The sequence below is a fragment of the Delphinapterus leucas genome, chromosome 6, assembly GCF_059928025.1.
Source record: "Delphinapterus leucas isolate spDelLeu-1000000601 "Yukka" chromosome 6, BTC_Dleu_Yukka2, whole genome shotgun sequence".
NCBI lineage: Eukaryota > Metazoa > Chordata > Mammalia > Artiodactyla > Monodontidae > Delphinapterus > Delphinapterus leucas.
Genome location: NC_143134.1, coordinates 122,499,620 through 122,514,222, shown reverse-complemented (window position 1 = coordinate 122,514,222; position 14,603 = coordinate 122,499,620).

Here is a 14,603-nt window from a genome sequence, read left to right as displayed (position 1 = left end):
CCACATGCCGCGGAGCGGCTGGGCCCGTGAGCCATGGCCGCTGAGCCTGCGCGTCTGGAGCCTGTGCTCCACAACGGGAGAGGCTGCAACGGTGAACGGCCCGCGTACCGCAAAAAAAAAAAAAAAGAAAAAAAAAAAAGGAAATTGAATGACAGCAGATTTCTCATGTGAAAGTATGGAGGTCAGAAGGGAGTGGAACAACATTTTTAAAGTGAAAGAAAAGAACTGTCAATCCAGCGAAAAAGATCCTTCGAGAAGGATAAAGACATCTCATGTGAACGGTAACGAAAAGAATTTATGGCCAGCAGATGTGCTTTAAGAGAAGTTCTCAGGTAGGAGGGAAATGAAGCAAGAAGGAAATTTGGAATGTCAAAAATGAAAAGAGAGCAACAGGAATTGTAAGTATCTAGGAAAATAGACTCTTTTTCGGTTGAAGGAAAAAGCATCACATTGTCTAGTGGGAATTTTCAAGTATTTAGATCTAATACATATGGCAACTGCAACACAATGGCAAGCGGGTAGAGGGATCAACATGCTGGTGAGGTTTCCACATTCTACTTGAAATGGTAAAGTAGGAAATAAACTTAGAAACATACCAATTTTAACCCCCAGAGAATCCACTAAAAACTATACATACAAAACATATACGCAGAAAATCCACTTGATAATTTAAAATGGAACACTAAAAAGTATTCAAATAAGTTTTTAAAAAGCATGGAAAGAGAAAACAGAGGAAGAAAAAAAAGAAGACAAATAGATAATAAATAATGAAATGGTAGCCAAACCCAAACATATCAATAATTACATTAAATGTAAATGGTTTTTCTACAGTCAGCAAGAATACATCGTACACTCAAAAATCTGTTAGGAGGGTAGATATCATGTTAAGTGGGCTTTACACAATAAAATGAAAAAAAATGGCCTAAACACACCAAAAAAAGAAAAAAAAAGATAAATTGTCAAAATGGATTAAAATCCATGACCCAACCACAGGCTGTCTATGAGAGACTTACTTCAGATACGATATAGGCGGGTTAAGAATCAAAGGATAGAAAAGTATATACTAGGCAAACACTAATCAAGGAGGCTGGAGCGGCTAAATTAATACCAGACCAAGTAGACTTCAGAGCAATGAAAATGACTAGGGATAAAGAGGAACTTTACATAATGATTTAAGTGCCAATTCACAAAGAAGACATAACAATCCTAAAGGTCTATACACCTAACAACAAAGCTTTAAAGTGTTTGTTGCAAAATAATAATAAAACTGAAAGAAAAAATGGACAAAATTCTGATTATAGTTGTAGACGTCAACATTCCTGTCTCAGTAATTGATAGAAAAAAATTGACGAGAAATGAAGGAAATAAAAAACTGAAAAATACCTCAAACTGACCTGACCCAATTGGCATTTATAGAACATTTCACTCAACAACAGTTGAATGCACATTTTTCTAAAGTGTCTTTTGAACACTTTCAATATATATTATAACCTGGGTCATTAAACCAAACCCTGAAACAGTTTTTTTTCTTCTTTTTTTCTTTCTTTTTTTTTTTTTGCAGTACACGGGCCTCTCACTGTTGTGGCCTCTCCCGTTGAGGAGCACAGGTTCCAGACGCACAGGCTCAGCGGCCATGGCTCAGGGGCCCAGCCGCTCCGCGGCATGTGGGATCTTCCCAGACCGGGGCACGAACCCTTGTCCCCTGCATAGGCAGGTGGACTCTCAACCACTGTGCCACCAGGGAAGCCCCCTGAAACAGTTTTAAACTGTTAACTTGAAATTATACAAAGTATGTTCTCTGACTATAGCTGAATTAAATTAGAAATATCTAACTCACATATATAAGAAAATCCCCAAATAGGAAATTAAACAACACACTTCTAAATAACCTATGAGTCAAAGAGGAAGTCTCGAGGGAATTCAGAACATAGTTTAGATGTAATGAAGATGAAAATATATCAAAATTTGTGGAATGCAGCTAAAGCATAGCTTGGAGGCAGGAACTTCAGAGCATTAAGTGCTTATATTAGAACATAAGAATGGTCTCAGATAAATAAGATAAGAGCCCTCCTTAAGCTAGAAAAGGAAAAGTAAGATAGAGCCAAAGTAAGCAGAAGGAAAGAAATAACAAAAACAAGAGCAGAAATCAATAAGATTGAAAACAAAAGCAATAGAGAAAATCAATGAGACTAAGAGCTGGCTCTTTGAAAAGTCCAGTAGAATTAGTAAAACTATAGCTAGACTGACAAAAAAGAGAGAAAACACAATTTACCAATATCAGGAATTAAAGAGAAAATATCATTACAGACACCCACACACACACACACATTACAGGGATGATAAGACAATACCACGAGCAGCACTCTGCACATAAAGTCATCAACTTCAACGAAATGAATGAATTCCTTGAAAAGCACAATCTTACCCAAACTCACCCAAGAAGAAATAGATAACACGAACGGTCTCATATCTAGCGAATAAATAAAATTTTCAGTTTAAAATTTTATGAAAAAGAAAATAATCTAGGCCTGGACAGTTTCACTAGAAATTCCACTCAAATTTAAAGAAGAAATAACACCAATTCTACATAATCTCTCCCAGAAAATAGAAGAGGAGGAAAGTCTAGCCCCTATTGTGAGGTCAGCATTAATCTGATACAAAACCTGACAAAGGCAATTCAAGAAAAGAAAACAACAGACATACATGCCTCATGAACATATGTGCAAAATCCCTAATATAATATTAGCAAGTCAACTCCAGAAATAAATAAAAAGAATAACACTTCATTACCAAGCAAGGCTTATCCTAGGAATGCAAGGCTGGTTTAACATTTGAAAGTCAGTGAATGTAATCCAGCATGTTAACAGACTAAAGAAGAAAAATCACACGATCACACCAATTGATGCAGAAAACGCTTTTGACACAAATCCAATATCAATCCACGACAAAACCCTTGAAAACTAGGAATAGAAAAAAATTTTCTTAACCTTAAGGGCATCTACAAAAACCTATAGTCAATTTCATACTGAATGGTCAGAGACTGGATTCTATCCAGTAAGATCAGGAATCAGGAAAGGTAGTCCACTCTCAGTTTCCAGCACTGAGAAGTTTCTTGCAATAAGGCAAAAAAAGCGGGGGCGGGGGCGGCATCTTTTCAAAGAACAAACTTTTTTTTTTTTTTTTTGCGGTACACGGGCCTCTCACTGCCGTGGCCTCTCCTGTTGCGGAGCACAGGCTCCGGACGCGCAGGCTCAGCGGCCATGGCTCACGGGCCCAACCACTCCATGGCATGTGGGATCCCCCCGGACCAGGGCACGAACCCGTGTCCCCTGCATTGGCAGGTGGACTCTCAACCACTGCACCACCAGGGAAGCCCCAGAACAAACTTTTGATTTCATTGATTTTCTTTATTGTTTTTTCTATTCTCTATTTTATTTATCTCTGTTCTAGTCTTTATTATTTTCTTTCTTCTGCTAGCTTTGGGTTTAGTTTGCTCTTCTTTTTCTAGTTCCTTAAGGTGTAAATTTAGAGTGTTGATTTGAAGTCTTTCTTTTTTTAAATGTAAGTCTTTACGGAGATAATTTTTTTTCTTAGTGCTGCATTCACTGCGTCCATTAAGTTTGGCATGCTGTGTTTTTGTTTCCATTTGTCTCAAGATATATTCCAACTTCCCTTGTGATTTCTCCTTTGATCGATTGGTTGTTAAATAGAGTGTTATTTAAATTCCACCCACTTAAAAATCTTCCTTCCTTCTGCTATTGATTTTTAGTTTCATTCCATTGTGTTGGGAAAAGACACTGTATATTTCAATCTTTATAATCTTTTAAAGCTTGTTTTGTAGCCTTACATATGGTCTATCTTGGAGAATATTCCATAAGCACTTGAGAAAATGTGTATTCTGCAGTTGTTGAATGGAGTGTTCTGTATATGCCTGTTAGGTTCAATTGGTTTCTACTTTGCTTTATATATTTTAGACCACTGATGTTTGGTGCACATACGTTTATAATTGTTACATCTTCTTGGTGAATCAATTCTTCTATCAGTGAGTAATGTCATTCTTTGTCTCTTTTAATAGTTTTTAAAAGGTTTTAAAGCCTATTTTGTCTGATACTAGTGTAGCCACCCTTGGTCTCTTTTGGTTGCTATTTACATGGATAATATTTTTCCATCCTTTCACTTTTTTTTTTTTTTTGTGGCTGTGCCACAGGCATGCGGGATCTTAGTTCCCCAACCGGGCATTGAACCGGGGCCCCCTGAAGTGGAAGCACAGAGCCCTAACAACTGGACCACCAGGGAATTCCCCATCCTTTCACTTTCAACCTATTTGTGTACTTAGATCTAAAGTAAATCTCTTTTGCTTGATTTTTGGCAAAAGTCCAGAGACATTTCAATAGGGAGAGGATAGTCTTTTCAACAAATGGTGTTGGAAGAATTGTACATTTATTGCATTAAAATATACCTATACCTCACACCTAATACAAAATTTAACTCAATCTGTATCATAGATCTACATGTAAAATGTAAAATTATAACTCTTTTAGAAGAAAGACCATGGACTAGGCAGAGTTGTTGGATACGACATGACAAAAACAATTCATAAGAGAAAAAAATTGGTAAATTGAACTTCATCAAAGTTTTTTTAAAAACCCTTTATTTTGTGAACGACACTGCTAAGAGAATGACGATAAGTACAGACTGGGAGAAAATGTTTGTTAATTACATATCCTGCAAAGGAATGTATCTATAATATAGAAATAACTCTCATTACTCAAAAATAAGAAAACAAACAACCCAAATTTACAAATGAGCAAAATAGGGAATTCCCCAGAAGTCCAGTGGTTAGGGCTCTGCGCTTCCACTTCAGGGGGCACAGGTCCGATCCCTGTTTGGGGAACTAAGATCTCACAAGCCCATGGTGTGGCCAATAAAAATTTTAATTAGCAAAATATTTAAACAGAATAAATACTTCACCAAAGAAGATATGGAGGTGAAAATATGCACAACAATAGCCCAAAGATAGAAACAAACCAACTGTCTGTCAATAGATGAATGGATTAAAAAATGTGGTCTAGACATGTGATGGAATCTATTCATCCATAAAAAGGAATGAAGTACTGACACATGCTACTGTGGATGAACCTTGAAGACATTATGCTACTAATCCAGACTAGAAGGGAAAAAGAATTCATGATTCCACTGGTATGAAGTACCTAAACGGGCAAATTCAGAGAGACAAAAAGTAGAATAGAGATTCTCAGTGGCTGGGTTGGGGGAGGTGGGAATAGGAGGTTTATGTTTGGTGGGTACAGAGTTTATGCTTAGGACGTTTAGGACGATGAAAAAGTTCTGGAAATGGATAGTGGTGATAGTCGCAACAACGTGCTGGAGGTACTCAATGCCACTGAACTATACAGTTGACCCACGAACGACATGGGTTTGGACCACGTGGCTCCACTTATCTGTGGGTGTTTTTCAACAGTAAATACTGCTGGCTCCACAGTCAGCTGAATCCACAGGTGCAGAACTACAGATACAAAGGAACTGTGTGTACGGAGGAGCCATGTACAAGGAGGGCTGATTAAAAGTTCCAGGTGGATTTTCAGCGACATGGATGGTTGGCACCCTTAACCCCCGAGTTGTTCAAGGGTCAACTGTATTCTTAAAAATGGTTAAAATGGTAAATTTTATGTTCTGCGTATTTTATCGCAATAAAAACTGTTGGCAAAAAGCCCGCAGTGAGAATTCACTGCACATCTATTAGAATGGGGAAAAAACCTGATCATACCGCGTTCTGGTGAGGCTGCTGAACAACGAGAGCTCTTACACACTGCTGGTGGGAATGCAAAACGGTCCAGTCACTCTGGAAAACAGCTTTGCAGTTTCTTAAAAGTTAAACACATACTTACCCAAAAGATCCAGCAATCCCACTCCTGTGTATTGACTCAAAAGAAATGAAAATTTGTGTCCACACTAAAACCTCTTCATGGGGCTTCCCTGGTGGCACAGTGGTTAAGAATCCGCCTGCCAATGCAGGGGACCCGGGTTCAAGCCCTGGTCCGGGAAGATCCCACGTGCCGCGGAGCAACTAAGCCCGTGTGCCAAAACTACTGAGCCTGCGCTCTAGCGCATTTGAGCCACAACTACTGAGCCCGCGCGACACAACTACTGAAGCCCGCGTGCCTAGAGCCCGTGCTCCGCAATGAGAAGCCACCGCAATGAGAAGTCCACGCGCCGCAACAAAGAGTAGCCCCCACTCACCGCAACTAGAGAAAGCCGTGCACAGCAGCAAAGACCCAATGCAGCCAAAAATAAATAAACAAAACAAAAAACCTCTGCATGAATGCTTATAGCAGCTCTATTCATGATCACCCCAAACTGGAAACAACCCAATTGCCCTTCAGTGAGTAAATGGTTAAACAAACAGCAGTCCATCCATGCAACGGAATATTACTCAGCAATGAAAAAGAACAGACTTGATACAGCAACAGCATGGATGGCTCCCAGAGGCAGTACGCTGAGTGAAAGAAGCCAGTGTCAAAGGTTACCTACTGTCTAATTCCGTTTGTATGTCATCCTGGAAAAGACAGGACTCTAGGATGTAGGACACATCTGTGATGGCCAGGGGTTAGGGATGGGGGGGATTTGACTGCAAAGGGCAGCAGGAGGAATTTGAGCGTTTGGTATTCGACAGTCCTGATTATGGTGGTGGTGGCACAAATGTACATGTGTGTGCAACTCATAGAACTGGAGAGCACCCCTCCCATTTCAATTTTACAATATATCAATTTAAAAAGAAGTAAAAGACTTGTAAACATCTGGACCTTCAGAGTGCTCACTGGGGTCTAGACCCTGCACCGCATTCCACGTTATTACATAAGAATCCTTCACACACCCCACCAGTTGGGCTTACCATTCCCATTTTACAGATGAGGAAACTGAGGTGTAGGGAGCGGCCTGGGTGTGTCTGACTGCAGAACTCACGCTGGTAGCGACTACGCAGTTGAGAGCCTTGTAAAAGTCAAGCCCGTGTTCAGGCTGTGGGGGCAGCAGGCCTGCTTCATGGAGCCTTCAAGGAGACTGAGAAGATGCCCATGGCTTCCTCGGGGATAAACCAGGACTCTGGCACTGGACAGACCACCCAATGGGAGGGGGACAGAGGCCGAGAGCCAAAGCGGATCACCCGGGCCGGCTGGCTGGGCGAGCACCGCAGGATGGCTGGAGATGTCTGGACACCATGCCAGGCAGGCCGAGGCAGCTGTGGTCACACCACGGCCGCTTCGAAGCTTCCGTCGGCCAGCACAGGCCCTGCCAAAGGAGCAGCCCTGGGCCAGGACACTCCCCACCCCTGAAAGCATAGCTGAAGAGGGGGTACTGGCCAAAAGTGGCCTCCCCCAGGCTTGCCATTGGGAACGGGATCAGGAGAGACTGAGGCCCTTAGAAGGACGAGCTGAGGCTGAATGGGGTCGGGGTTGGGGGAGAGGGCCGCGGGGGGGTGTGGGGCAGCGTCAGAGGGAGCAGAGGCTGGGAAAGCAGGGGGGACGGCAGGACTGACCGAGGTCTCAGCCACAGGGACAGATGGCGGGGGCAGACTCGTCCGAGGGACGGGTACGTCGGGGCTGGCCCCAGAACAGTGTTCCTCCGAGCGTGGCCAGGATGCTGCAGGGGGCCAGCTGGAGCTGCAGTCACCTGGGCTCCCACCAGGCACAGGGGGGGTCCCAAGTCTGAGAGGCTCTAGGCCCAGTGAGGCGCCCAGAAGCCAAGGTCCCCTGCTGCCTCGCTACCTGTGGCAGCTCTCAGAGGGGCTTCCCCTGCTGCCCTCCCTTGCACCCACCAGAGGTAGCCTGGGGCACTGGGGGGGTGCTCTGCACTCAGGGCCCCGAGCGCCGCAGACAGCAACCCTAGCCCTTCTAAGACTGAAACCCAGCCACGTTGGTCTCCTTGCCTCGGACTCACTGCAGGCTGCGCCATCCAGGCCCAGGCCCACCTCCTTCTCCCAGCATTTCCTAACGAGGGTCGGGCTCCCTGCGCAGCTGAGAGCTGGGCCGAACGCCTTGGGCTCACAATGGCTTTGCTCTGGCAGCAGCCCTACAAGGCAAGTCCGCCCTCACATCACCCGCATTTTCAGGGGAGGAGGCAGAACCCATGGAATGAGTGTCCAGGCCACTCTGGGTGACCCAGCCAGTCTCTGGGTGCCACGGTCTGAGCCCAGAGCCCTGCTCTCAGCCCCGTTCCTACTGCTGTCCCAGGAGGGTTGGTTTCTTCCATCCTTGTGTCTTCCGGACCCTCTGCAAACTTGGGGCAAATCCCCGGGTGTGGGGAGCTGCAGGCTCGCCTCCCTGCCAGGTCTCATCCTCGAGCTGAGCTTTTCCCGTCCCCCGGTCTACGTCCTGAAGCCCCGTTGTCCGCAGCTTGCTGGCTGGGCCCTGCCTGCTCCAGCCTCACGCCTTCACTCCTCCACCCCGCTGGCCTTTATGTAGCCTGTTCTCCCCTCCCCGACCACCCTCCCCCACCGGCCTGCACCCTGATTGTGGGCCAGCCCCTGCGCTTTGGGTGCCTCTGGTCAAACACCATCTGGGAAGGCCTCCTAGACTTTCCACCAACCCGCTAGAAGCCTATTCTAGAACCTGGCACCACGTTCTGGGACCACTGGCTTGTGGGTCTGGCTCCCTTTAGACAGAGAGCTCCCCTGGGCAGGGGCCCTGTGGGGCCAGCTTCACATCCACGGCCCCTGGCAGCAAGGGGTATGCGGGCCCATTCTGGGGGTGCTGGTGGGTGGGTGAGAGGGGGCCGGGGAATGGGCTGGATGGAGGGAGAAATGTTTGCAATGGCCTACCTAAATCATATGTCATTCTCCTACTGTGGAAATGAAGGAAAACCGAGACCCATTATTATTCCCTTTAATCACAACGAACATCCGATTGGAAGAATCTCGGGGCGGGGCATAAAAGGAAAACTGAAGGGTGCCCCCTCCCATCCTTCCTAGTCCCCTCCCCCGGGCACCTATGACAGGGATGAATCCTCCAGAGACTGTGCCCGCAGATTCTCACTTTCTCCCTACACACAGCTTTATTTTACAACAATTGTATTGTCCTCTGCACATTCTCTTTCTCCATGTGCCATGGCGGCCGTCCCTCCACTCACGACGCCCCCAGCTACCTCATTCTTCTGGAGGCTGCAGAATGTTCCAGTATCCAATGTACCATGATGGATTCACCTCTTCCCCTAGGGATGGACATTTACGTTGTCTCCAGTTATTTCATCCTTATAAATAATGTTGCTGTGGGACCTCCCTGGTGGTCCAGTGGTTAGGATACCGTGCTTGCACTGCCGGGGCCCGGGTTTGCTCCCTGGTCGGGGAACTAAGGTCCCGCAGGCCTTGTGGGGCGCCCCCCCCCCAAAAAAAAATTGTCGCCGTGAACTTCCTTGGGCAGCCTGCAGCCTTCTGCAGCTGTGTCCGAGGGAAAGATTCCCCGAAGGGAACGGCGGGCAGGGTCTGTGTGTTCTAAATGGCACTGAGGTCCATCTTTCATTTGGGTTTTAGGGACTACTGTTTCTGTTATTTAAATGGCATTCCTACCTTTGTAGTCCCTCCTCTTTGGTCCCCAGACAGCGTTAACATGAATTGATGTCTGGGATTAGAGCTATAGCCAGAACACCCACGCCCCACTTCCTCTGCCCCAGACTGCGCCAGTCGGCCCCAATTTCGAGTTTGCTCCAACTTCCCAAAGCGGGCCCACAGTGGGGAACGCCTGTCCCATTTGCTGGGAGCTGGAAGCTGGGTGGAGTGGGGTGCCCCTCCCTGCTGCCAGTTCCATCCCCCAAGGTCAGGCTCACACAGGAAGACAGCTGCGAGGAAGCCCTGGCTGCTGGCCAGCCTTGGAGAAGCCTTGTCCACGGTGCCTGCAAATGCGAGGCCCTGAGCTGTTTGCAGGGGGATTTAAAGGCCCCGAGGATGGAGGCAAGTGGGGACGCAGATGCTGGGGGCACCGAGGCTCCTCGGGGGGAGCCAGGGCTGGAGGGAGCGTGCCGGCAGCTGCAGCCGGAGCGCCTGGGCACAGACTTCGGCCCCTGGCGTTTCCCCTGTGTCAGCTTTTCTATTTTAGGCTGCTTGCTCCTCGTCAGGGAATTCTCAGCGAGCCGTGGGAAACCCAGAAAGGCGGGCGATGGGTCTGCGCGGCTCCCGCGCGCCCTTCCGCGGCCCTGGGGTGCCCTCCAGCACCCGGGCGAGGGGCGCACCCGGGTTGGCAGGCTCGCTCGCCCACACGAAGGTCACCCTTTCCCTTGCCTCACCCTTTCCCTGGGTTACGTGTCCCGTCGAGAATGTTCCCAACTTGCGACCCAGTCGGGCTCCTGGATCTTATCCCACAGAAACAATTTGCAGACGTGAAACCCTGGCAACGGCCCAAGCGTGCAGCCCGGGGCTCACCGCGGCCGTGGGAAGGGGCTGGAGAGCGCTGCGCGGGGTGACGTGGGAAAAGCCCGCGACAGGCGCTGAGCAGGAAGGGTGACTGCAGGACGGCTGTGATTACAGTTACGTGGAAACCGTATCTGCGCACGGAAAACAGCGGGCGGCTGGTGGCACGCGCGGGAGACTCAAGGCCGAGGGTGGGGTCAAGCCCCCAGCTCTGCCATTCGCTTTGGCCTTGGGACCCTCTGCGCCTCCATTTTCCTTATCTGTGAACCTCAGAATAGCTTACCACCACGTTTGGGGTTTAAGGGGACCGTGTTTATAATCCTCAGGCCAGGAGGACTCAGAAAGGCACACATTAGGGGCTCAAGAAGGGCAGCTGCCAGTGGGTTTTATAACAGGGACAAATGGAAATAGTTTGACAGGACCGGGGGAAACACCTGTGGGAGACCAGCAGCCAACTTCACGTCGCTTAAAAAGGGCCCCCATAAGCCACTGCTGCACAAGCCACACCGGCTCCCCCTCCCCCCACCCCCGCCAACCCGAAAAAAACCTCTAAAGCCTTTGAAAACTATCCCCTGGCTTTCTGGGGTCTCTGATTTCCACCTTGCCTGTCACAGGAGCTGTTTCTTTTCTCGCTGCTGGGACCCTCTCTAACCAGGGGGAGTTCACCCAGGCCGAGGCGGGGAGGGGCATTTGCAGACCATTTGCAGACCGGAACAGGTGGGGCCTGGCTTTGGAAGTGGGAGCCGCGTTCCGCGGATTCCTGCCGGGCGCTCCACCCAGCCTGGCTGCGGGCCGGGCCGGTGCCCGCAGCGCCCAGCTCCACCTGGAGAGGGCCCACCCGGAGGCACCGAGGCCTGGAGCCAGCAGGAGGCTCGAGGCTGAGGGGTTTCGTGGTGGGGACTTTCCAACAAGTGAGGGTAGGTTTAAATCCAACTGCAAGTGAAATCGAACATTCCAGGATTCATTCATCTGGAGGGTCTATCCCCTACTGTGTCCCCTCCCAGCAGGCATCTCAGCCCAGAAGGGCCACCCCTGCTCCTATGAGCCCACAGGAGTGATGGAAGTGGGGAGGTGGCTTCAGGTGACTGTCCCCGCTTCCTTGAGACGGAGGGGCTGCCGGGGATGAGAGCTGTCAGTTCTGAAACAGGACAGTGCCAGGCAAACTGGATGGTCAGTCTCCCTGGGGAGAGCAACCTACAGGGCTGACCTCCGGGAGGATGGCACCAGGATGGGAGGCCATGCAGGGGTGCTTCCTAGCCAGTGGGAGGGGGAAGGGAGACAAGGAAGGATACGTGGGGCTGGGGGCTACACTGGGCAAAGGCCATGGAAGGAGGGAAGCTGAAACCAGGAGAAATCTTGTCAATGTCAAAAGCTGGTATTCTTGCTGTCTAATCTGCTCTTTCTGTACCCAGGAAGGTGAGGCCAGGGGAGGAAGAGAAGGAGGGTGGCACAGTTAGGACTAGAAGTGGCTTTCTGGGCACCAGGATTGAGAGCTGCGGGCCGCTGGGCCCCAGGGGTCGAGGGGCAACTGCCTGTCCTGATGGACTGGTGGGAGGTGTGGGGAAAGGGAGAGCAGAGATCAGGGAGGGAAAAGGGGGACAGAGTCTCCCAAACCAGCCGCCCTGGCGTAGTTACCAGGGGAAAAGGAGTTTTAACACAAAACCCCACTGACCTTGGCTGGCAGGAGCCTTGGGGTCTCCGGGCAGCGTCAGCAGCTCCCTGGAATGTGGCCCAGCAGAGGTGGCCCGTCCAGTCAGGAAATCTGGTGGGCAGTGCCTGCAAGCCCTGGATCCTGGGCGTCTTCCACGACCTTCCCTTATCAACTGCCATGGAATCCAGAGCTCTGGGCCTGGCCAGTAAAGGGCCAGTTTGCCCACCCAGCGTCCTGCCCACTGTGGGGAGCATCACAGCCTTCCTGCCACGTCTGCCACGTCATCTGTTCCTCTGTCACCTCCTGGCAAGCCCTGATCGAGTGCTGTCCCTGATGAAATATTTATCACTAGGTGACAAAATATGGCTTTTCAAAAGCTTCAAGTCCTATAAGAAGGTGATGTTCTCCATTTCAGCTCCGCCACTTCCGCAGACCCTTGCTGACGGCTCCCGTTGACATAGGTTGCTCCTTTGCTATCATCCATCCATCCATCCACCCAGCCATCCACCATGCAGGCATCTATCCATCCATCTGTCCATGTATCCATCCACCCACCATCCATCCATCCACCCGTCCATCCGATAAGCACCACTGGGTGTGTATTGTGTAGTATGGTGGTTGCGAGTGCAGCCTCTGCCTTGCCAGCCCTGAATTCCATGGTTGCGCCTACTGCCTATGGGTCCTTGAGAAGCTTCTCAACCTCTCTTATTCTCAACCTCAGTTTCCTCACTGTGAAAAGGAATAAAGGCACTTACTTCACAGGCTTGCTGTGAAGGCGCAGGTGCAGGCAGGTAACACATGTAACGAACTTACTAAAGAATAAAGCGCGCAGGTGCTTTCTCTCATCCTGGGCCACCTACGCACAGTGCTGTGATGAGGACCCCGACGCAGCTCAGCCAGGAGACGCTGAGCAAGGAATTACGATGAAAGAAGAGTGCTTCTGCTGAGGAGGAGCTGGGAGCCGTGAAAATGTAGCCAGGAAGACTCACCAGGTTTGGGGCTCGGGGGAGGAAGCCCAAGTGGATGGACGTTGGCTGTCGGTGGGAAGGGTGCCCTGAGGGCAGGAGAGCCTGGTGGAGGGAGCTGGGTGAGTCGGGAGGGTGCCCAGACATGCTCCGGTTGTCTGGTTGATGGGACAGCCTGGAGATGTGTTGTATTTATAGAAATCGTTCACAGAAACGGGTTCCTTTGCCAATTAGCTGCCGCTGGCCAAAGCACAGTGATAAATGTTCTAAAAAACAAATCTCCAAAATGTTTTCTCCTTCTCTAGTTTTTATTCTCCCTTCCATTTCCACTTGTGATTTTTCTGAGCCTGACCGCATTTGGGGAGGGTTATAAAAGGATTTAAAACTTAAGACAATAAACAAATCACCTGCTTTTGTTAAATTGCTTTACTTGCTTGCTATGTTATTTGGTTTCAGGATTTTAGCTATGACCGCAAAAACACTCAACAGATTTAGAAGATTTTCTCATTTTAACTGGAAGGCTCTATCTCCTGGGGGCGGGGGGGAAGGCAAGACCGATTTACCTGGGAGCCTGGTTTGAGTTGAGTTCCAGGGTCAGGAAGTACTTCTGATTTGGGGCTGGGATCCGGGGTGCACAGTCTGGGGGTGGCATTAGGCTACAGGGGGAGGCCAGTCTGGTAAACCCCGCCAGCAGAGACTGGGTTTGGACCCGAGGGCAATGGGAAGCCGGCTCTGAGTCGTAAACTGGGGAGTGACAGATCAGACCTGGGGTTTTTTTTTTTTTTTTTTTTTTTTTAAACATCTTTATTGGGGTATAATTGCTTTACAATTGTGTGTTAGTTTCTGCTTTATAACAAAGTGAATCAGTTATACATATACATATGTTCCCATATGTCTTCCCTCTTGCGTCTCCCTCCCTCCCACTCTCCCTATCCCACCCCTCCAGGCTGTCACAAAGCACGAGCACAGGGATATTAGACCTGGGGTTTTATAAGTTCTTCTGACAGTGCTTCGGAGAGGTTTGGAAGAGGCCAGCTGGGAGGTGGGACTGGGGTAGGGACGGAGGGAGGGAAGAGGATGGCTATAAGAGCTGTCTGAGAGGTGAGGGAGGGGTCTACGTAATGGGCTTTGTTTCCAGCCCAGGCAGCCTGGTGGATGCAGATACCCTTTTTCATCCGGAGCTGATTTTGTTACCTTTTGTAGTCAAGGCCTCATGCTCCAGGGCACCTGGCCTAAGATGACTAGGGCTGCAGGGCACAGAGATCCACATCCGGCCAGGCGGGGCCAAACTGGGAGTTTGCTCCCCCCCCCCCCCCCCCCGCATCCTTCTTGGGAGGGGCACTCCAGCCGGCTTGTCAATCTTGGCTCCTGTATCTATGACAACCACACAACTCATTTTCCCTGGTCATTTCCATTTAAAATGCTCTGTCCTTTTGTTTGCACGGGTTCCTGTGTCATATTTGGTGTTCCAATTTTTAGTTGGGAAATAAGAGACTGCATGTTATTCTACCCACGGGCCTGAATGGGGCTGCGGAGAACATCCACGACTCTAAGACCTATGTGGGTAGCAGAA